Source organism: Lepus europaeus, chromosome 10 (assembly GCF_033115175.1).
Source record: "Lepus europaeus isolate LE1 chromosome 10, mLepTim1.pri, whole genome shotgun sequence".
NCBI lineage: Eukaryota > Metazoa > Chordata > Mammalia > Lagomorpha > Leporidae > Lepus > Lepus europaeus.
Window position 1 is genome coordinate 16,770,264 of NC_084836.1, and position 24,351 is coordinate 16,794,614.

Below are 24,351 nucleotides of genomic sequence, written 5' to 3' on the forward strand. Positions count from 1 at the left end.
TTTTTCTCACAGAATAACGTTTAAAACGGGTCTAATTTGGCCGGTGCCATGGCTCATTAGTCTAATCCTCCACCTGTGGCACTGGTACTCCAGGTTCTAGTCCCGGTTGGGGCGCCAGTTCTGTCCTGGTTGCTCCTCTTCCAGTCCAGCTCTCTGCTGTGGCCTGGGAAGGCAGTAGAGGATGGCTCAAGTGCTTGGGCCCTGCACCCACATGGGAGACCAGGAGGAAGCACCTGGCTCCTGGCTTCGCTTCAGTGCAGCACTGGCCATAGCAGCCATTTGGGGGGTGAACCAACGGAAGGAAGACCTTTCTCTCTCTAACTCTGCCTGTCAAAAAAAAAAAAAAAAAAAGAGTCTAATTTCAAAAAGTGAAACCAGTAAGAGTCTTCTATGCTGTTAGAAAGCAGAGTAATGGCTGCCCTTGGAATGAGGGTGAGAGACATTAAGGGGGACTCCTGGGGCACTGGAAATGCTGTTTTCTTTTTAAAATGTATTTGAAAGGCAGAATTACAGACAGTGGAAAAGACAGAGCAATCTTCCATCTGCTGCTTCACTCCTTAAATGACTGCAATGGCTGGGGCTAGGTCAGGCTAAGAACTACATCTAGGTCTCCAATGTACCCAAGCACTTGAGCCATCCTCCACTGCTTTCCCAGAGGCATTAGCAGGGAGTTGGACCAGAAGTAGAGCAACTAGGGCTGGAACCAGCATTCATAGGGCACACCAGGGTTGCAGATGGTGGCCCAACCTGCTGTGCCACAACATTGGCCCCAAATGATCTGTTTTTTGAGCTGGTGCTAGCTGCATGGATATGTGGAGTTTGTAAAGATTTGTCAAGTTACATTATGATAAATGTACTTTTATGTGTATATGCCAATAAAAAGTTATTTTTAAAAGCAAATACATAGGATAAACAAAATGTGACATCTATGTACAATGGAATATTTAGCCTTAAAAAGGAAGGAAATTCTATCCCATGCCACAGCATAGATGACACCTAAAAGCACCGCTAAGTGTAAGGGCTAGGTACAAAAAGACAAAGATTCACACCACAGAATTCCATCTCTATGTGAACTCTAAAATAGACAAATTCACAGTCTGAGAAGTAGAATGTTGGCCCCACTGGCTGGAGTAGGTGGAAACAGTGGGGAGGGTTGCTTATGGCAATGGAGTTTCAGATTTAAAAGATCAGAAAGCTCTAGAAATCTATTTCACAACCATATGAATGCACTCAACACTACTGACACTGGACACCCTGCAAACAGACACATGAGAAAACTCTCAGGACCACTAGCCATCAGGGAAGTGCAAATCAAAACCACAATGAGGTTTTGCCTCACCCCAGTTAGAATGGCTTTCATACAGAAATCAACAAACAACAAATGCTGTCGAGGATGGGGGTAGGGGAAGACACCCTAATTCACTGTTTGTAGGAATGTAAACTGGCGCAGCCACTGTGGGAAACAGTATGGCGATACCTCAGAAATCTGAATATAGATCTACCATATCACCCAGCCATCCCACTCCTGGGAATTTACTAAACAAAATGAAATCAGCTTATGAAAGTTATCTGTTTATTGCAGCTCAATTCATGATAGCTGAGATATGGAATCAAACCAGATGCCCATCTTCTGAAGACTGGAAAAAGAAATTATGGTATATAGGGGCTGGCGCTGTGGCACAGCAGGTTAAAGCCCTGACCTGGAAGAAGCTCCTGGCTTCAGATTGGCACAGCTCCGGCCATTGTGGCCATCTGGGGAGTGAACCAGCAGATGGAAGACCTCTCTGTCTATCTCTACCTCTCTCTGCAACTCTTTCAAATAAATAAAATAAATCTTTAAAAAAAAAAAATTATGGTATATATACCCTATGGAATCCTACACAATAATAAAAAAAAATGAAATTCTGTCATTCACAACAAAATAGATGCAAGTGGAAACCATTATACTTAGTGAAGTAAGTCAGTCCCAAAACACAAATACTATATGGTGTCTCTGATCTGTGGTAACAGAGTACTAAAAGGTAATGCATAGGAATAAAATTGACATTTTGACATTGGATGATTTTTAACAGCCCTTGTCTCATCTGTTGAGGAACAGTGTTTTTCTCTTCATACTATCTGTTGAACTCTTTACTTAGTGTAGGATTAACCTTATGAGTATAAAGTTAACTGAAAATAGATCTTTGTAAAAATTAAGAAAAGAATAGGAGATGGGAGAAGAAGAAAGGTGGGAGTGTGGGCAGGAGGAAAGGTAGGGTGGGAAGTAGTCACTATGTTCCTGAAACACATGAAATTTGTATACCTTAAATAAAACTTTAAAAAAAAGAATAAGAAAAGAAAAGAAACTGGACACGTACAATGGTTAAGGTGTTAAATTCTGTTAGGTGTTCATTACAATTTTTTTTTTTTTTTGACAGAGTGGACAGTGAGAGAGAGACAGAGAGAAAGGTCTTCCTTTTGCCGTTGGTTCACCCTCCAATGGCCGCCGCGGTAGCGCGCTGCGGCCGGCGCACCGCGCTGTTCCGATGGCAGGAGCCAGGTGCTTCTTCCTGGTCTCCCATGGGGTGCAGGGCCCAAGCACTTGGGCCATCCTCCACTGCACTCCCTGGCCACAGCAGAGAGCTGGCCTAGAAGAGGGGCAACCGGGACAGGATCGGTGCCCCGACCGGGACTAGAACCCGGTGTGCCGGCGCCGCAAGGCAGAGGATTAGCCTGTTGAGCCACGGCGCCAGCCCTGTTCATTACAATTTTTAAAGAATGAATGTTGGGGCCGGTTCTGTGGCATGGTGGGTAAAGCTGCCACTTGCAGTGCCAGCATCCCTTGTGGATACCGGTTCAAGTCCAAGCTACTCCACTTCTGTTCCAGCTCCCTGCTATGGCCTGGAAAAGCAAGTCCTTGGGCCCCTGCACCCATGTGGGAGGCCTGGAAGAAGCTCCAAGCTCCTGGCTTTGGATCAGCCCAATTCCAGCCACTGAGGCCATTTGGGGAGTGAACCAGCAGATAGAAGACCTCTCTCTCTCTCTTTCTCTCTGCCTTTCAAATAAATAAATAAACATTTACAAAAAAAAATAATAATGTAGGGAATGGTGCTGTGGCTTAGCAGATAAAGCTGTTGCTTGTGGTGCTAATGTCCCATATGGGCGCTGGTTATATATATATATTATATATATATTATATATATATATATATATTATATATTATATATATATTTATAGGTAGAGTTATAGACAGAGAGAGAGAGAAAGGTCTTCCCTCCATTGGTTCACCCCACCACCACCACCACCACCACCAAATGGCTGCTACGGCTGGAATTGTGCTGATCCGAAGCCAGGAGCCAGGTGCTTCTTCCCAGTCTCCCATGTGGGTGCAGGGGCCTAAGCACTTGGGCCATCCTCCACTGCCCTCCTGGGCCACAGCAGAGAGCTGGACTGGAAGAGGAGCAGCCAAGACTAGAACCCGGTGCCCATATGGGATTCCGGCGCCACAGGCGGAGGATTAACCACGTGAGCCATGGCGCCGGCCTTGGCGCTGGTTCTGATCTCGACTGCTCCACTTCCGATCCAGCTCTCTGCTGTGGCCTGCGAAAGCAGTGGATGACGGCCCAAGTCCTTGGGCTCCTGCACCCACGTGGGAGACCCGGAAGAAGCTCCTGGCTTAGGATCAGGTCTGGCTGTTGTGGCCATTTGGGAAGTGAACCAGTGGAGGGAAGACTTTCTCTGTCTCTTTCTCACTGCCTTTCAAATCAATCAATCAATCTTTAAAAAAAAAAAAAATGAATGTAGTCAAAGAAAACTAAGAAATACATGGTGGTATGCAGGATTCAGGAAAACCCTGAAGGTGGCACACGAATGGCTAATTGGGGACACTTTCTCAAACCCCTGCAGCTCCAATGAGACACTCAAGAAAAGCCCACAGGGGTTGGTGTTGTGGCACAGCAGGTTAAGCCACAGGAAGGGATGCTGGGCATCCCCTATCAGAGCAGCTGGTTCAAGTCCCAGCTGCTCCACTTCCAATCCAGCTTCCTGTCAATACACACAGGAAGGCAGCGAAAGAGGATTTAAGTTCTTGCCACCCATGTGGGAGACCAGGATGCCTTCTGACTGGTCCAGCCCTGTTACAGATATTTGGGGAGTGAACTGGTGGCTGGGAGATCTCTTTCTCTGTCTTTTAAGTCAATCAGTCCATCCTAAGGCCACAATTTGGCCAGCTGATTTTCGGGGGAAACTGCTCAGCTCCTGTGCCCATCCAACCTCAGCAGAACACGCAAGCTCCCATCTCCAGGACGGCCCCACGAGCTGCTCCCAATCCTCCCTCATACAAGGGGCTGCTTTCTCCACTGGGCTGCAGAAACCATTCCCCTTGGCCCTGCACCACACACCGCCCTGTAACCACTCTGCCAGCCTCTGAATCCCACAGCACTTACTAATTCTGAAAACTGGGCAAGGCATCCTTGTGAGCTTCCGTTTTCCAACCTATCAACCCGGCAGCAGCCATCTTGTGAAATCAAACTGCCTCAGCTTGTACCCCCACCGCCGGCTCCACCACCTCCTAGACGCGCTACTTCTCGGCAAGCTTCCAAACCCTCTTTGTGCCTCAGTTTCTTGACCTGTCACATGGGGACTATGAGAAACCGGCCTCGGTATCAGAGAAAGAGATCAAACAGGCTTATACGTGTGAAGTGCTCAAAACAGGCCGGCCACACCGCGCAGGCGCGGGAACTATCTCCCCACTACTGGCAGCTGGGAAACCGAGCAAGACTAAGACGGGCCGGGGGTGTGGGGCAAGGTCTGTCTCCACAGGTTCCTGCCGGAGGGGACGTCTAAACGACGTCTGCCGACCCCGAGCCTCGGGCCCCCTCTCCTTTCTTGGGGAACACGGCGCTCCTCACAGGAGTCCACCCTGCACGGCCGTGGGCAGCACCAGGCTCCTGGACACGTTCTGCGGCGGGGGCTCGAGGCGGGCCGCTGCTCCTTCCGCCTCCTCCCTCTCCGAGCGGCCGGCCTCCGCTTCTCTGGGTGAACTCCACGCACGTTGGTCGCTCCGGCAGGGCCGCCCCAGGGCCCCTGGCGCTTCTGGGGTCTGCCGGCTAGCGCGGGGTCGAGGGCTCCGAGGCCTTTCCCCGCCTTCCTGAAGCCGGGCCTTCGCCCTCGGTCGTACCTGGCGAAGAGCGGCCCAGTCTGCCCATGCCCTTGACCTTCCGCTCGGGCCTACCGGACGCGCCTACCTCCTTGCTCTTCGCGCAGCCCATGGCGCGCCAGGCCCTGTGGGAACGCGCGGGCCCGCGGGACGCGGAGCGGAGGCCGCGCGCCCCCTGCCGGCCGCGCGACGGGAGCGGGACGGGAGCGGGGGGCGGGGCTCGCGGGGAGACCGTGGGGTCCTCACCTCTTCAGATTCGTGGATTTATTAACTATTAAGAAAATGCTCCCTACAGACAACTTGGAGAATGCAGAAACGAAGAAATGGAAACAAAGCATTATCCAAAATCATGATTCAAATTACTGTTTTCTGTTTTTGTTTTTCCCTCTCCCTGTGTGAAGGTCTGCATCTGAATGCTAGCATTTTCCATACTGTCATTCAGTCTTTTTTTTTTTTAAAGATTTTTTTTGAAAGTCAGAGTTACACAGATAGAGGGAGAGGCAGAGAGAGAGAGAGAGAGAGAGATCTTCCATCACTGGTTCACTCCCCAGAAGGCCATACAGTCAGAGCTGTGCTAATCCGAAGCTGGGAGCCAGGAGCTTCTTCTGGGTCTCCCATGCAGGTGCAGGGGCCCAAGACTTGGAGATCCAGAGAGTTGGATTGGAAGTGGAGCAACTGGGACTTGAACCAGAGTCCATATGGGATGTCAGCGCCGGCCCCTGACGCTCAGTCTTGTAAGCCCACCCAGGTGACTGGCTTCCACCCTCACTGTGGTCTGCCTCTTTGCCAATGGATGTAGCATTTATTGACCATGCTATTTTTAAAAAAAATAGACTGTGGTTCAGAGCAATTTGAAGTTCACAGCAAAAAGATGGAACTATTTTCAACATAAGTCTCGTGGCCCCACCATGCACTGTGCCCCCAACCCTCACCTTACTTGATTTGCTTGGTAGAAGCCCTGAGAGCCTTCTAACTTTCTTCTCACACCTGTTCTCTGCCACCTGCTCCCACTGCCCTCCCTGGAATGTAAATCCCATAAAAAATAGCACTTTTGTAATTTTTTGTCTTTGATGTATCTCAAATGCCTGGACTGGTGCCTGGGACATTATAGGAATTTCAATATTGAAGGAAGGAAGAGATGAAGGAAGGAAACTTTTTTAAAATTAACTTTTATTTATTTGAAAGAGAGACAGAGACAGATGTCCCAATCACTGATTCACACCCCACCCCACCCCCAGCCCCAAATGCCCACAACAGCCAGGACTGAGCAAGGTCAAAACTGGGAACCAGAAACTCAGTCCAGGTTTCCTGTGTGGGTGACAGGGACCCATGCACTTGAGCAATCCCCTGGCGGCCCCAGGGATGCTGGAATCAGGAGTGGAGGTAGGGCTCAAACGAGAGCACTTGAATAGGGGATGTAGGCATCCCAAACAGTGTCTTAGCCACTGTGCCAAGTGCCTCCCCGTTATTGTTAATAACTATCAATGTAATTGTCCATCCAATAGTTACTTATGGAGATTCCCTAGTCTACTGTTAGATGCTTAATTTATTATTTAAAAGTATTATAAGATTGTGTTGAACATCTTTTTTTTTTTAACTTTTATTTAATGAATATAAATTTTCAAAGTACAGCTTATGGATTACAATGGCTTTTTCCCCCCATAACTTCCCTCCCACCCACAACCCTCCCCTCTCCTGCTCCCTCTCCCCTTCCATTCACATCAAGATTCATTTTCAATTATCTTTATATACAGAAGATCAATTTAGCATATATTAAGTAAAGCTTGTTGAACGTCTTTAGATGTGTAGAACTTTAAGACTTCGTTAGACATTGCAAAATGGCTTTTCCAGAATGGTGGCCCCCATGTGTACACCCCCTAGAAATGAATGTGATTCCTTGACACCAAAACCAGTTTGTGATACACCAGGTATAGAGTCGCTGTTCTCAGTGCAGTGCTTTGCTTTTCCATATGCTAAGCATCCAACCCGCACGCCGCTTTGTTCTAGGATTTACAATGTGCCTCACACAAGTTCCCTGCTTTTAAGGAACTTCCACACACAGCTGAGATTTAGTGAATGAGTCTGGTCCCCAGATGTGTGGCAGTGGTGCGGGCCTGTTGTTCTGATCGGCTTTGTGAACAAGCTTATATCCTGCTTTCCTGGGGGCAACCTAGGGTCAACCACTCTTGGAAAACACTGGCTATTTATTTCCTTAAATATAAATAAAAACATAAAAGCTAAACTAAAGCCTTTTAATTTTTTTTAATTTTTTTTTTTTTTGACAGGCATAGTGGACAGTGAGAGAGAGATAGAGAGAAAGGTCTTCCTTTTTGCCGTTGGTTCACCCTCTAATGGCTGCTGCGGCTGGCGCATCTCACTGATCTGAAGCCAGGAGCCAGGTGCTTCTCCTGGTCTCCCATGCGGGTGCAGGGCCCAAGCACTTGGGCCATCCTCCACTGCACTCCCTGGCCACAGCAGAGAGCTGGCCTGGAAGAGGGGCAACCGGGACAGAATCCGGTGCCCCGACCGGGACTAGAACCCGGTGTGCCGGCGCCGCAAGGCGGAGGATTAGCCTGTTAAGCCACGGCGCCGGCCATAAACTAAAGCCTTTTAAAAACAGACGTTGCACAAAGCCAAAATAAATCTTACTAAACCTTATCCAGGGGCTACTGTCTATTAAAATTGTGGCAAAGCAAGAGTTGTGTGGCAGACACTGGAGTGCCCCTTCCAGTCCCGGCTGCTCTGCTTCCGGTCCAACTTCCTGTTAATGCTTTTTTTTTTTTTTTTTTTTTTTTTGACAAGCAGAGTGGATAGTGAAACAGAGACAGAGAGAAAGGTCTTCCTTTTTGCCGTTGGTTCACCCTCCAATGGCCGCTGCGGCCGGCGCATCGTGCTGATCCGAAGCCAGGAGCTTCTCCTGGTCTCCCATGTGGGTGCAGGGCCCAAGGACTTTGGGCCATCCTCCACTGCCTTCCCGGGCCATAGCAGAGAGCTGGCCTGGAAGAGGGGCAACTGGGATAGAATCCGGTGCCCCAACCAGGACTAGAACCCAGTGTGCCGGCGCCACAAGGTGGAGGATTAGCCTGTTAAGCCACGGCGCCGGCCAATGTTAATGCATTCTGAGAGGTAGCAGATGATGGGTCAAGTGCTTGGACCCCTGCCATCCACAGGGGAGACCCAGATGGAGCTTTGGGTTCCTGGTCCAGCTCTGGCAATTGTGGGCATTTTGGGAGCGAACCAGAGGGACATAAGATAGCTGTGTCTTTGTCTGTCTCTCTCTCTGTTACTTTGCCTTTTAAACAGATGGAACTAAATACTTAAAGTTGTTACTAATGTAACTAAGTCAGAACTGTTGAGAGACAATGCGAAGTTCACTCTCTCTGTGAGCCAGCTCTGCATTTTCTCCCATCAGCTGGAATGAGTGTTCCAGAAATTTGTTTTAACATGCTGTTCAACTTTCCCTACAATTACCATTTTATCAGCAAAACTCCAAATGCGGTTGTCTTTTCTTCTCTATTTAAGTCTCACAAATGATGGCTCTCCTATTTTTCTTAAATACATAGGTAAAAGTAGCCAAGAGTCATGTGCCTATCTGTCATCCATCGTGTGCAGCAGTTAACTATTGAGTACTTAAGATGAGCCAGACAGACATGCAGTAAGCGCTTAACTCAGATCACCTTGTGGAATCCCCACAGGAGCCCCAGGTAGCGGGGACTGTTTCCCTGTTGTACAGAGTGCAGGGTGGGTTCACCAGGACCGTGGACTGGCTCGAATTCAGGTCTCCTTACTTCAGGCCTCAGCTCTCAACCATTAACCTCTCTAACGTTATGATGCTGCAATCCGGCCGGCGCCGTGGCTCAACAGGCTAATCCTCCGCCTTGCGGCGCCGGCACACCGGGTTCTAGTCCCGGTCGGGGCACCGATCCTGTCCCGGTTGCCCCTCTTCCAGGCCAGCTCTCTGCTGTGGCCAGGGAGTGCAGTGGAGGATGGCCCAAGTGCTTGGGCTCTGCACCCCATGGGAGACCAGGAGAAGCACCTGGCTCCTGCCATCGGAACAGCGCGGTGCGCTGGCCGCAGCGCGCTACCGCGGCGGCCATTGGAGGGTGAACCAACGGCAAAAGGAAGACCTTTCTCTCTGTCTCTCTCTCACTGTCCACTCTGCCTGTCAAAAAAATAATAATAATAATAATAATGCTGCAATCCATTAATCTTTATACGTGAAAGGAACATTTTCCTGGAAATTTTAAGTTTTAATTTAATTCTGCATGATTGTTTAAACGACATCAGAAGAGATGACATCCCTATTCTATGCAGTAATTCATTCCCAGGCCTCATCTCACGTGGCCTGCTCACAGAGACCCATTTGTCACTCTTTCCTCCTTGGGACAACTGGCTGCTGGGGCACCACACTCTCCCAGTTTTCCTCCTCACCTGCTGAACACCCATTCTGAGTCTCCTTGTTTCCCACCCCAGTCTCCCTGGCACTCAATATGGAAGCACCTTAAGGCCTGGGCCTTTAACATTCTCTCTCTTACAAAAAAAAGAAGAAGATTTATTTATATATTTGAAAGCCAGGATGACAGACAGAGAGGAAGAGACAGAGAGAGATCTTCCATCCTCTGGTTCACTCTCCAAATGGCTACATCAGCAGGGGCTGGGAGGAAACAGAACCAAGAGCCAGGAACTCCATCCGGGTCTCCCCCAGGGGTAGCAGGGGCCTGAGGACCTGGACTGCCTTTTACAGCTTTGCCAGACACGTTAGCGGGAAGCTTTTTTAGAATCCTCCTTTTGAAGAACTCTGCATTTGCTCCCTTGATGATCCCATCCACTCACAAAGCTGTACCTGTCTTTTCTCTGCTGGCAACAGCTAAGTCTATTTCCTGCCCCAGGCACTTTCATGAGCTCCAGGCTCACACATCCGACTGGCACTGGAGTGTCTAATACAGTGTCAGACCTAAAGTCCAGGTTCCAGCTGCCTGCTGATGCACACCCTGGGAGGCAGCAGATGATGGCTCAAGTGCTTCAGTGCCTGCCACCCACGTGGGAGACCCGGACTGGGTCCCCAGCTCCCAGTTCCAGCTTGTTCCAGCTGGTTGTTGTGGGCACGAGGGAAGTGAACCAGTGGATGGAAGTTCTCCATCTCTGTCTCTCTCAAATAATAAAGGAATAAATCAGACAAATAATCTCCACAGTTGGAGCTCATAAACAAAGCCACAAAATTCTAACAAAATTAGGGCTCCACAGTTACTTAGTTAATTTAATCTCCAAAATATGGCAATCCAGATATTTAAGATTTTATTTATTTATTTGAGAGACAGAGTTATAGACAGAGAGAAGGAGATACACAGAGAGAGGTCTTCCAGCCGCTGGTTCACTCCCCAACTGACCGCAACTGCCAGAGCTGGGCCGATCTGAAGCCAGGAGCCAGGAGCTTCTTCCTGGTCTCCCACATGCATGCAGGGGCCCAAGCACTTGGGCCATCTTCCACTGCTTTCCCAGGTCATTAGCAGAGAGCTGGATCAGAAGAGGAGCCTCCAGGACATGAGCTGGGACCCATGTGGGATGCTGGTGCCACAGGCAGCGGCTTAGCCCTCTACACCATGGTGCCAGCCCCAGAGCACTTCCCTTGATATGAAAGGGTTGAGGAATACCCTGTTCTAGTTTGCTGTTTCCCTTAAATGGGTTGCTGTGCCCTGATTCTGTGGGTAGCATCTCCCATGACCAGAAGTTGTCCCTAACTACCAGGTTCTGCTCATTCTACCTCCTGAATACCTCCCTAGCCCCCTTGCTGCTCTGCAGCCCTACTATTATCCTGAGCCTGGCCCTCCCGGTGCCACGCCCCCTGACCATGGCCCCAGTGTCCGGGCTCCGCCCTCATTCTCATGTCCTGGCATCCTTCCTCTGCATGGCCACTGGCCAGTCCTTCTTGAGTGACTCCTCAGACCTGCATTCATTCCACACAAACCTGTGATGCTGGCTACAGGCCAACCACCCGCTGTGATGGGAGCCAGGCCTCCATGGGAGACCAACACAAAACAGACTTCCTGCTGACTCAGTGTAGTTGGAAGTGAGAAAGGACCAACCAACAGGCAAATACCTTCTTCACAGGCATTGGGACGGGGCCCTCACTAATATGCATCTTTTAAAACAAAGCAAGCCATGCACTATTATTATACTTTTCATGTTCTATCATTAAAAATTTTTAAAAATGCATCTTTTGCTTTTGTGCCCAAGGTGAAGTGCACAGAAAAGCCATATCACCTGTGGGCTGTCCTACCTGGACTGGGTTACTCTGACTTTTTCTTTAACACAGGGCTTGCTGGGCCAAGTGCTTCCAGAATATTCCACCTTCCTCTCATTGCCTTGGGCCTGCGCTGTGGTTAGTCCCTTAGAGCAGCTCCAGACTGACTGAAGACCTCAAGCGGCAGAGACAGGGTCAGAAAAGAACTTGAGCTGGGTTGGCACAGTGTTTCACTTTTGGTCTTGAAAACCCTAACTGTGCATATCAAGGAAGTGGGAGGAGGCTGGTGCCTGCAAGCACCACTGTTTTCCCTGGAGGACTGTGAACTTCTTAAGAGCGGGAGTGCATGTATTCACTTCGGGTCTCCATCGCCCGGCTCAGTGCCACAGAAACATAATGTGACCAGCCTGTAGCAGAATACAGCCATCAGTCATACTTTGGAAAACACGCCAGCCATTCGGCCACAGCCGAGAGTCAAATCCAAGCAATCCAATACGGGACACGCTAGTCCAAGCACCCACCACAGCTGTGTGATTTTGAGCAAGTTATTGAGCTTCTCTGAGCCTCCACCTTCTGTGTAGAATAACTGTTGTGCTACCTCCTTGGGTATGGTAGCTGCGGAGATTAAATGAAATAAAAGCAGACATTAGCATGGTAAACGGTGCACTGTGGGCTACCGTCCCTGGTGGGTGTGTCCTTCAAAGCACCCAAGTGCTCTCACAGCTAATAACATCATGATCCCCATTTCACAAATGAGCAAACTGAGACCAAGTTTAGAACTGGCAAAATGTTTGTTCCTAAAACAGGGTTTTCTACAATTACTTGGTTAATACAACCACTAAGCACTGACAATTCAGACACCAAACATTTCTCTTTATACAGAACTTGGTAAAAATGAGAATTTGCTAAAGAAATAGCAGAACTAGAATTTGCTCCTGCTGTGATCTGGTTCCCAGGTTGTTGACAAATCTTAGACATTACTGCCTTGCAAGCAACTTCATCTGGTTTATAATTTTACTCGGGCTGGCTTTGTCTTATGCACCATTTCCTCTGCCATTTTTATCTCTTTCCCCCTCAGTGACTCAGAGTTGGTTAAACACATGGTTAGTATTCTTTTTTTTTTTTTAAGATTATTTATTTATTTTAAAGCCAGAGTTACAGAGGCAGATGAAGAGAGAGAGAGAGAGAGGTCTTCCATCTGCTGGTTCACTTCGCAAATGGCCGCAACGGCCAGAGCTGAGCCAATTTGAGGCCAGGAGCCAGGGGCCTCCTCGAGGTCCCCCATGCTGGTGCTGGAACCCAAGCACTGGGGCCATCATCTGCTGTTTTCTCAGGCACATTAGCAGGGAGCTGGATCAGAAGTAGAGCAACCAGGACTTGAATTGGCACCTTTATGGATGATGGTGCTGCAGCCTGTGGCTTAACTTGCTGTCATTTTTAAAGGAATACATGCACAACATAAAAAAAAATTATTTTCCCAAAAAAAAGAGAATTTACTCTACAAAATAAATTTCTCGGGATCCAGATCTGTGGCATAGAAGGTTAAGCCTCCACCTGCAGTGTCAGCATCTCATATAGGCACTGATTTGAATCCTGGCTGCTCCGCTTCCGATCCAGCTTCCTGCTAATATGCCTAGGAAAGCAGTGGAGGATGGCCCAAGTCCTTGGGCCCTTGCACTCATGTGAGAGACCCAGAAGAAGTTCTTGGCTCCTGGCTTCTTCCTGGCCCAGTCCTGGCCATTGCAGCAATTTGGGGGAATGAACCAGCAGATAGATCTCTCTCGCTCGCTCTCTTTCTCTCCCCTCTCTGTATTTCTGCCTTTTAAATAAATAAATAAAAATAGAAGATAAGATTATTGGGCATTTTTCACCATAAAGAAATGTTAAATATTTGAGGAGATATATTTGCCCTGATTGGATATTACAAAATGTATTATATGTATCAAATATCATATAGTATTTTATAAATATGTATGATTTTTAAATGTCAAAAATTTTTTAAATAAATTGGAAACAAGCCCTGATTTTTCATGAAATTAAAAAAAAATATTTTGGAGAAGAGGCTTATGTTGTGGTGTAGCTTGTTAAGCCATCTCTTGGAACTCTCGCATCCCGTAGCTAAGTGCTTGGGTTCAAGTTCTGACTCCACTTCCAATCTGGCTTCCTGCTAACTCATACCCTGAGAGGCAGCCGATGATGACTGCAGTATTTCAGTCCCTGTCACACACAATGATTAAGTTCTTGGCTCCTGGTTTCAACCTGGTCCAACCCTGGCTGTTCTGGGCATTTGGGGAATGAACCCCTGGATGGAAGATCTCTCTCGGCCTTTCGAATAAATGAAAAAATAAATTAAAAAATTAAAAAAGGAGAAAAATTGAAACTATCAAGGTGGATTCTGTGCTAGGAATGTTACTTGCAGCAGAGTGTGCATTGGCTAGCATCCCTCTGGTGCTCCCTAAGCAGTCCCTGTCCTACTCTGTGCCAGGCCTTCCTGACCTTGGCACTACGTAGATTTGGGCCTGGGCACTTCTTTACGGTGGGGACTGTTCTGTGCTTTGCAGGACGCTTAGCAGCATCCCCGGCCTCTACCCAAGATGGGCCAGTAGCATCTCTCTTCCCCAGTTCTGACAGTCAAAAATGACTCCAGATAGTGCCAAATGCCCCCTGGGGATCAAAGTCATCCCCTCTCCCCACTGAGAACTACCGGTCTGTATGGCTTATGCCAAGCCAGCACTAACCCTCAGGTCCAAGACAGGGCATGCCATGCAGACTCAGTCAACTGGTGCCTTTGTACCCCCGGCCACGACTCATTCAGAGATGAGCAGAAGGCTCAAGTGGGCCCAACCAGAGTCAATCCCTTCACTGCCATCAGGAAGGGTACTTTTCTAATGCCTCAAGTGTACTCAAATTCACGAGATGAAACCACTGGAATCACACACACACACACACACAGAAAGAGAGAGAGAGAGAGAGAGAGAGAGACCTTGCTACACCTGAAGTCAGCCTGTGGTAGGAAGAATTCTGAGATGGCCCTCCCTCCCGGGAGGTCCCTGGTTTATATCTTCTAGCAGCTCTCAGTCAAACACTAATACTCTAGGTCATGCTGTGAAGAGAGCTTGCTGATGTAACTAAGGCCTCAAGTCAGTTGAGTTCAAGATCAGATTGTCATGGCGACTGAGTCAGCAGGACACGCTCTGGCCTGGAAGAACACAATGTCCATGCTATGCATGGCCGATGTGATCTAATGGGAAGGACACGTGGGTGATGCTGAGGAGCCAAGAGTGGCACAGCCAGAGAGGAATGGGCCCTCAGTGTCAACTGAGGAACTGGATTGTGCTAACAAGGAGTCTGGAAGGCTCCAAGGATCCTCCAGGTAAGCACTCAGCCTGGCCAACACCGTGATCTAAGGCTTGACCTCTGAGGCGATAAGTGGGTGGTTCTGGTCATTTGTTGCACAGCACCAGAGAGCCAGCACACAGAGCCAGCCCCAGATCTTCCAGGTCTGTGAGCCATGCACGTCCATCTTTCACTTAAGCGAGTTTGGCTCGTGGCCCCTCGTATCTGAGAGGTTAATGACAGGCACAATACTCTTCATGTGCTGTTTCATTTATGCCTCGTGGCAACTCCATGAGGTAATTTTTTTCTTTTTTTCTTTTTTTCTTTTTTTTTTTGAGGTAAAATTTACATGCAGTGAGATGCACAGATCAATACGAGGGTTAATGCAATCGGCCTATGAGGTAATGTTTTACCTACAATATGTTCAGTCACAAATCACAGAAACTTCTTAAAGTGGCTTACGGGAGAAAAGAGGTGGGGGACATATTATAAAGACGTAGCTAAATCTTGGGGAGCCTGAGGTCAGCAGTGCCACTGGGCCTCAAAGAAGAGAACAGCTGTGAGCAAGGAGTGCTCTCGCCACTCTGGGCTGCGGGCTGTTCGCCCACATTTTGCTAGAAAGCAATTTTGTAGAATCACTTATTTCCCCAGTGGCTCTTGTCTGCAGGGAACTGTGAAAGATAATTAAGAACCAGAAAGAAACCACAGGGGCCGGCACTGTGGCGCAGGAGGTTACGCCTCCACTTCTGATATTGCAGTGTTGGTTGGAGTCCTGGCTGCTCCACTTCAGGTGCAGCTCCCTGCTAATGCATCCTGGGAGGCAGAGGCATTTGGCACAAGGGCCCAGGTCCCTGCCACCCGCATGGGAGGCCCAGAGGGAGTTCCTGTTCCTGCCTCCTGACTTGGGCTTGGCCCAGCCCTGGCTGTTACACCATTTTGGGAGTGAATCAGCAGATGGAAGAGTCTCTCTCTCTCTCAGCCTCTATGCCTTTCAGGTAAGTAAATCTTTAAAAAACAAGACAGTTATCTTGTCTTCAACCAGTCATTAACAAGTTACTAATCTAGTGGAGACAAGGGCGGGGAGATGGAGAAGCGCTAAGACAATTACAGTCTAGAGTGATCCCAGGGGTGCACATTCAGCTCAGCAGTTCACACGCCCCTTGGGACCAGTGCCTGTTCCCAGCTCTGCTCGAGTCCAGTGCTCTGCTAATGTGCACCCTGGCAGGCCACAGGTGACGGCTCTGGTAGTTGGTTGCCTGCCACCCATGTGGGAGACTGGACTGAGCTCCTGGCTCCCAGCTTTGGCCTGGGCCAGCCCTGGCCAACCAAAACAAGTGACAGTAAAGCATTAGAGCTGGCCTAGGCTTGAGGTCTGGGTGGTGCAGCACAGTCAGAATGACTGGATCCCAGGGAGAGCTTCCTGGAGGAGGGGATATTCACACTGAGCGGGAGTTGGCCACATAAAGAAAGGAAAGACAATGGCACTTCAAAATTGTGGGAAGTGTTGGGAAGCATCATTTTCCAGTGCAGACTGGGGGAGAGGGAGGCAGGGGCTATGTCCAGAAGAAGCTAGGTTAAGACAGGGAGACAAGAGCCAGACCCTAAAAGGCATTGCATGCTGCATCCAGGAACACAGACTTCGGGAATCAGAAGCTATTGAGGGTTTGTAAGCAGGAGAGTGAGTGACATTATCTGATTAAGCTGAGTCGTCATTTTTGTCATTGCTGGAAGGGTTCCAGGGTTAACTCCTGTGGTCTGGAACTGGCCTGACAGGAGCAAACTGAAGTGAGGAACGCGCCTGCACAGCCTGGTCAAGACACAAGATACTCTGAAAAATTCAGTGCTGCTTTGTCACCATGGATCCAAGTCAAACTTTAGGGAGTCTGTGCTAGCTGGTCGCTACTGGTCATTGATAGCTGTGAGATGGATCATTTGTGCCTGACTCACTGTGATTCACTGGGGGTCCCTGCCATGGGGGTCACTACATAGCAAGAATACCCGCATGTGAGCAGCAGGGTAGAAGCAGCCCTGCTATAGCCCCCCTGGGGACATCTGGATTTCCAAGATGTTCAGAGCTCATGTTGGTGATTCCTGATTTAACAGAGAAAGTGCATTTGGTCAACTCTGCAGAAGGGGGTAACTGGAGCCTGCATCTGGCAGACCCTGTGCTGTCATGCAGGCTTTGGCCAATCCCTACACATTGCCTCACTGTAGAGCTATTGCCCTGTTCTAGCCTTGCCCTGCCACATCATCATGCTGGTTTCTGTGAGTCTCTTCTCTAGGAATCAAACCCTGTCTAACTGCCACCATGACTGCAGGGGGAGGATGACTGAGCCTACGATAATCAGTGCCTGGCACAAAACAGGCACTCAGTGGAAATATCTGCTGACCATTCCAGGCTACCTGGTGAGGAGTGGACCGTGGTCAGTGGCGAGCCCAAAAGACTGCTCAGTCAACAGTTCTCAGGTGAGTAAGTCAATGTTCTATTTCTATGGACTTGGTAATGATCTTGAGAAGCTACAGAGCAAGAAAGGGAGGTTAATGAGCAGAACCCTTAGAGGGCGTCCTTCCTCAAGCTTCCTAGACACATCCGTCTAAGGATACTTTCCCATGATCCTTTTCAGATAAACTGTCCTGAAATAAGAGGACCCAACTGATGTTATTTTTGTAGAATGTCACCCACGCTCCTTTCTCTACATTGGCAGGGGCCCAGTGACCTTTCTAAAAAATGTTTGAATTTATTTATTTGACAGAGAGACAGAGGATGGATGGATGGATGGATGGATGGGTGGGTGGATGAACGGATGGCCAGACAGTCAGACAGAAAGAGTTCCCATCTGCTGGTTCATTCTTCAAATGCCCACAACAGCCAGGAGAGGGCAGGGGCTGAAGCCAGAGCCTGGAACTCAATCCAGGTCTCCACGTCATCACTGCTGCCTCCCAGGGTATGCAGTAGTCAGGAGCCTGAGTTAGGAGTTAAACCTGACACTTGTATGTGGGACACGAAAGTCTTAACCACTAGCTTAAACGCCTGCTCCCCCAACCTTTTTTGAACTGTCAGTGATGATTTAAAAACACGTTATTTGGTACTAACTTAATTTGTCAATTCTTCCTCTTTTACAGTTCCCCTTTCCAACAATGGCCCGTAACTTTGCTTTGCCCTAAATACCTCTAAATAGAGGAATTCTCCTATTTTTAAAAAAGTCATTCGAAGTACCGTATATGAGAGATGTAAAGTATAATTTCTTGGGCTTCTCTCTGTATATTTTAAAAATTTCATTTAAATGTATTTTATTTATTAGAGAGACTGAGAGATAGTCAAAGAGGGAGAGTACCCATCCATCCACTGGTTCACTCTCAATTTCCATAACAAGTTGTCTGGGCAAGTGTAAAGCAGAGAGCAAGGAACTCAATCTGGGTCTTCTATGTGGGCGGCAGAGACTCAGCTGCTTGGCCATCACCTGCTGCTTCACAGGGTGTGCATTAGCAGGCAGCTGGAATCAGAAGTGGAGCTGGGTGTTGAGCCAAGGCACTCTGATTCTGGATGTGGTTATCACAAGCAGCATCTCAGCTACTAGGTCAAGTGTCCACCCACTTTGTATCTTCTTAAGCACCAACTGGCTCCCCAGAATGTGGCCTTTTTCAAGGTCCAGATTGCTTCTACAGATAGTTGTGAAATATCACGTGTGCTTGAAATGGGCTTTGACACAAGGGGCTGGGGAAAGTGTTCCTTTTAGGTTCCTCTTAGTATCAAAATATAAATGAAGTTAATGGCTCACTAAAATCACTGCAAAGAGGAAAGAGAGGGAGGAAGGGAGGGAGGGAGGGAGGGTAGAAAGAGGGTGGGGGGGAGAGTAACCTCTCACCAAATGCTGTACAACAAGCACAAGGAGAAAGGAAGTTAGGGACAGGCTGTCAACCACTGCGGGACAGACTTTTCTTGTGTCCATTTCCAAGTCCTCCCCTGGCTTGCTGGAAGCGACAGCCGCAGGAGCTGACCACCCACTTCCAGCACAAGGCGAGGAGAGTTTGCCTGGGGATGTGTCCAAAGCAGCTGGACCCTCTTCCCGAGAATGGCATTTCTGTCATTCTGACAGATGAGAAGGCAGGACATAGCTGGCACTGGATGTTGGCACTGTGGCAGGGTAGACACAGTCATTCAGCACTGGCTGCAGGGGTGGGGTGGGGGAGGGGGATGGCTGATGAGAGAGAGGAGCAAGGAGAAGGACCTGCAAGCAGATTGTGAAACACCTTGAACCTCCTGCCCAGATGTTTGGACTTGACCTTATCTCTCAGTTTTAGGGTGCATGCGAATCTTTAGAATTAACTTCCCAAATATTTTTTTATGATCATATCTCTGGCAGCGGAGGGGAAAGTGGAGTGGGATTGGGCAAGACCACTGGCAGGAAGCCCAGTTAGGAGGCCAAGAGGGAAGGAATTCTGCCAGAAACTTTGACCACCGCAGGGCAGTCCAGTGGCAGTGGCCAAGGAGGGGTGGGATTCTGGAGGCAGAGCTCAGGTAGATTTGGTGGGATTGGCCCCTGCAAACAGCTCAGGAAAGTGACTAACAGAAGAGGGACAGGGACACAAGGGTTTGAAGCGAGGAGCCAATGCCCGCCCTTGGAGAATTAATGGACAGAATGAATCATCCATTGAGACAGGAATGTTCACCGGATTCTCAGAACAGAGGCTGCTGCCGCTGGCTCACACATCTGGAGGTTCTTGCGTCAGCGAAGCTTTTCATCCCCTGCACCTCTCAACAAATATTTTTAGGCTTCCGCTATGTGCCCAGTCCTGTGCTAGATGCTGGGTGTAAACCAGGGAGTGAAACAGGCATAATTCCTTTTGCTGTGGGGCTTTCTATGTACTGCACTGGGGGAGCTAGGCACAAAGCAACTGTAATAAAAATACAAAAATTGTGTCGGAAGGCAGCTGATTCTGGGTGCAAAGAAAAGAAGTGTGGGACAGGAAGCAGGCACTCAAGATGAGGCTGGCTTTTGGAGGGAACCTGTTCACATCACCCTGCATGTAGGAAAGGCATTTCCTAGCCAAGCACATGGCTCTAAAGAGCACTTCCTCTCCACAACTAGCTGCCCGTTGGAAAACCCACACACCTCTTCCACTGATTAATGGTAGTTCTTAGCCATCAGTTTTCAGTTTTTGAAGTGATATGAAGGTAGTGAGTTTTGATTCATAATTAAGTGGCTAAGAACCAAGATTACATATAATTATATGAATATATATAAACTAAACTGAACTTTTTTTTATCTGAAAGGTAGAGTTACAGACAGAGAGAAAGGTCTTTCATCCACTGGTTCACTTCCCAAATGGCCGCAATGGAGCTGGGCTGATCCTAAGCCAGGATTCAGGAGCCTCCACAAGTTCTCCCACATGGATGTAGGTGCCCAAGCATTTGGGCCATCTTCCACTGCTTTCCCAGGCCATTAGCAGAGAGCTGGATCAGAAGAGGAGCAGTAGGACACGAACTAGTGCCAATTTGGGATGCCAGCGCTGCAGACAGAGGCCCAACCCACTATGCACAAGCCCCTAAACTGAACATTTTCAAAATAGCCATATTACGTCGCAAACTTGGTGGCATGCCAGGTTAAACTGGCACTTGAAATGCCAGAGTGCTGGTTTGAGTCCTGGTTGCTGTGCTTTTAATCCAGCTCCCTGCTAATGTGCCAGGGGAGGCAGTGGAGGATGGCTAATGTGCTTGGGCCCCTGTCACCCATGTGGGAGATGAGAAAGGAGTTCCTGGTCCCAGGGTAGGCCATCTGGGGAGTAAACCAGCAGTTGGAAGATCTCTGCACCCCCAGTTTTCTGCCTTTCAAATAAATAAATATTTTAAAAAGCAAACAAAAAGCACCGAAGCATGCAGATAAAGTGTATTACAAGGCAGGATAATGTGCAAATCCAAGTCCCCATCCGGGCTCTGGGGAAAGCGAGTTTGAGGGGTCAGGTAGGGGCTATGTGTGGGATGCTGGCCAGGCGAGTCCCGAGTGGAGACCTGGAGTCAGGCCAGCAGAGTGTATGAGCCCAGGTCCTAAGCATTCACTGAGAAAGCCGGGCCTTAAGGATCAGCCCCATTAAGCCCAAGATGGGACAACCCGCAGGAAGAGAACAGGGGAAACAACAGGGTTTTGCCTTCAGGGCGTCAGGGGAACCCCCGCAAAGGGGCGGTCTGACACGAAGGCTGTGTGTAGAGGGGGGAATGTTCCAGACTATCCCACCCATGTGGGCCCCCTCCCTCTCCTTTCCACGCCAACGGCCTGGCCTCCTTCACTGCCTTCTAGTGGCTTGGGTTGTGGGGGTCGTGAGGGAGGTTGGGAGCCAATTGGCTTAGTTGAAAAAAATTCGGCTACAGTGGTGGAGCTGGTGGCTGGGTGGGACCTGCACCACCTTCAGCCCCCAGCCCCCAGGCCCCAGCCCGGCACCGGCTGCAGCTGGCCGCTACCTGTGTGTCTCCAGGAGTGGAAGCTACTCTCCCTCCCTGGCCGGCATGGGGTTCTTGTGAGCTGTAAACAAAACCAAATGCCCCACAAGTGTCAGCGCCAAACTACCCAGGCAGCTCCCCTGGAGAGGCCACGCCCTGCCTGGTGGGAAGCGGTGTTCCCCAAATCCTAGGACTCCTGGCACTGGTCCCGCGGGGAGGACTCAGTTCTGAGCCCTGCTTCTCACAGAGGATGCCCGCTTCAGCCCACTGGCCACAGCCGCTTTGTCCACCTCAAACCGGCCCTAATTGGAGAAGGATTTTTGTCTGGGAGGGAAGATAAAAGTAGCCAATTTGCCTTTTTCTTCTTTAAAATTTTCATTTAGTTATTTGGAAAGCAGAAGCAGCCAGCCAGCCAGCCAGCCAGCCAGAACTCCCACCATCTGGCTCATTCCCCAAATGCCTGCAGCCAGTGGGTTGCGGCTGGGCTGAAGGCAGGAATCAAGAAGCAAATCCAGGTCCCCACGTGGGTGACAGGGATCCAACTATTTGAGCCGTTACCTGCTGCCTACTCGTATGCACATTAGCAGGGAACTGGGGTCCGAAGCCAGATAGGGAAATTAGGCACCATGATAGGAGAGCCAGGATCTTAACTGCTAGGCCCACCTCAGATCAGCTTTCTCCAGAGCTTTTGTAGGCCTGCTTATCAATTACAGCAAACATTAAAATAGTATCCTGCCGGCTGGCACTGTGGCTGAGGGAGTAAAACTGCCTCCTGCAGCTCACATCCCAAATGGACTCCGGCTGGCATCCCAGCTGCTCCACTTCTGATCCAGCTCCCTGCTAATGCACCTGGGAAAACAGAAGATGACCTAAGTGCTTGGGCCCCTACACCTGTTGTGGGCTAGGTTGGGCCAAAATTAATATCCCAGGCTCTTGCCTTTTACTTAAAGCATTATAAGATGGGGCCAGCAGTGTGGCATAGCAGATATAGCAGATAAAGCTGCCGTCTGCAATGCTGGCATCCCATATGGGTGTTGGTGCGAGACCCAGCTATACCACTTCTGATCAAGCTCTCTGCTATGGCCTAGGAAGACAGTAAAAGATGGCCCAAGTTCTTGGGCCCCTGCACTCCTGTGGAAGATCCAGAAGAAGCTCTTGGGTCCTGGCTTTGGATCAGCCCAGCCCTGGCTGTTGTGGACATTTGGGGAGTGAACCAGCAGATGGAAGGTCTCCCTCTCTGTCTCTCCCTCTCTCTCTCTGTAACTCCTCCTTTCAAATAAATATTTTTTTTAAAAAAAAAAGTGTTCAGCCATGTCAACATTAAATACACTTTGTAGTGAAAATGGAGAAAAGTGAGTATAAGAAGTCAATATTTATGTTAAAAATATAAAAAATATCTTTTGACAGAAATAAAAGACAATGGAAGGATACCTCATTTAAAGGAATAAATATATATGATTGGAAAGGACATGGGATTACAAAGGATGGGGAAATGAAAGCTCAGAGAAGTTGAGTAACTTGCTGAAGTCACACAGTAAGCAGTGGAGCTAAGATTTGGACACCCAGCAATCTGGCTGCATGGCCCGTGCTCTTCATTAAATCAACCCACGACTTATTTTTATGAATATTATATTGATCAATAAGTAACTTGATCTAATATGACCCTTTATGCATCTTTACTTAAAATTAACTTGTATTTTTAGTTTTGTTATTTGTATTTTGCAGCAATATATTTTTTCCAAGGTCCCAAATACTTCCTTTTTTTTTTTTTTTGACAAGCAGAGTGGACAGTGAGAGAGAGAGACAGAGAGAAAGGTCTTCCTTTTTGCCGCTGGTTCACCCTCCAATGGCCACCACAGCCAGCGCGCTGCAGCCGGCGCACTGCACTGATCCAAAGGCAGGAGCCAGGTGCTTCTCCTGGTCTCCCATAGGGTGCAGGGCCCAAGCACTTGGGCCATCCTCCTCTGCACTCCCGGACCATAGCAGAGAGCTGGCCTGGAAGAGGGGCAACTGGGACAGAATCTGGCACCCCGACCGGGACTAGAACCTGGTGTGCCGGCACCACAAGGCGGAGGATTAGCCTATTGAGCCGCGGCGCCGGCCCACAAATACTTTCTTTCTTTTTTTTTTTTTTGACAGGCAGAGTGGACAGTGAGAGAGAGAGACAGAGAGAAAAGTCTTCCTTTTGCCGTTGGTTCACCCTCCAATGGCCACCGTGGTAGGCGCGCTGCGGCCGGCGCACCGCGCCGATCCGATGGCAGGAGCCAGGTGCTTCTCCTGGTCTCCCATGGGGTGCAGGGCCCAAGGACTTGGGCCATCCTCCACTGCACTCCCTGGCCACAGCAGAGAGCTGGCGTGGAAGAGGGGCAACCGGGACAGGATCGGTGTCCCGACCAGGACTAGAACCCAGTGTGCCAGAGCCGCAAGGCGGAGGATTAGCCTAGTGAGCCGCGGCGCCGGCCCCACAAATACTTTCAATAGACCCCAAATACCTCACAAGCCCTATGGCCCGGGCCTCTCCCACCTGAGACCTCGAGCGAGAAGTGGATGAGTTCTTAGGTGACACTTAAATCTGACCCTCTCGGTCTCAGTCAGCTCTTACTAAACAGACTCATCGGGGCTCTTGACATGGCCTGCAGATTGAGAGTGTGTCAGTTTTCCCCAGCAGTGACGGTTAGTTCTATGTCACGTTGGTTAGCCTAAGGGGTGCCCTAATAGCTGGTTAAGCTTATTCCTGGCTATGTCTGTGAGGTATTTCTGGGAGAGATGAGCAGGTTAAAGATCCACCCTTGGTGCCAGCCCTGTATTGTAGCGGGTAAAGCCACTGCCTGCAGTGCTGGCATCCCATATGGGCACTGGTTCAAGTCCCAGCCGCTCCACTTCCAATCCAGCTCTCTGCTGTGGCCTGGGAAAGCAGTAGAAGATGGCCCAAGTCCTTGGGCCCCTGCACCCACGTGGGAGACCCAGAAAAACTCCTGGCTCTTGGCTTCAGATCGGCGCAGCTCTGGCCATTGCAGCCAACCGGGGAGTGAACCAGTGGATGGAAGACCTCTCTTTCTCTGCCTCTCCTTCTGTCTCTGTATAACTCTTTCAAATAAATACATAAATCTTAAAAAAAAAAAAAAAAAGATCCACCCTCATTAAAATGGGTGACCATTGTCCCTTCTGTTGAGGGGCTGAAGAGAACAAAAAGGTGGAGAA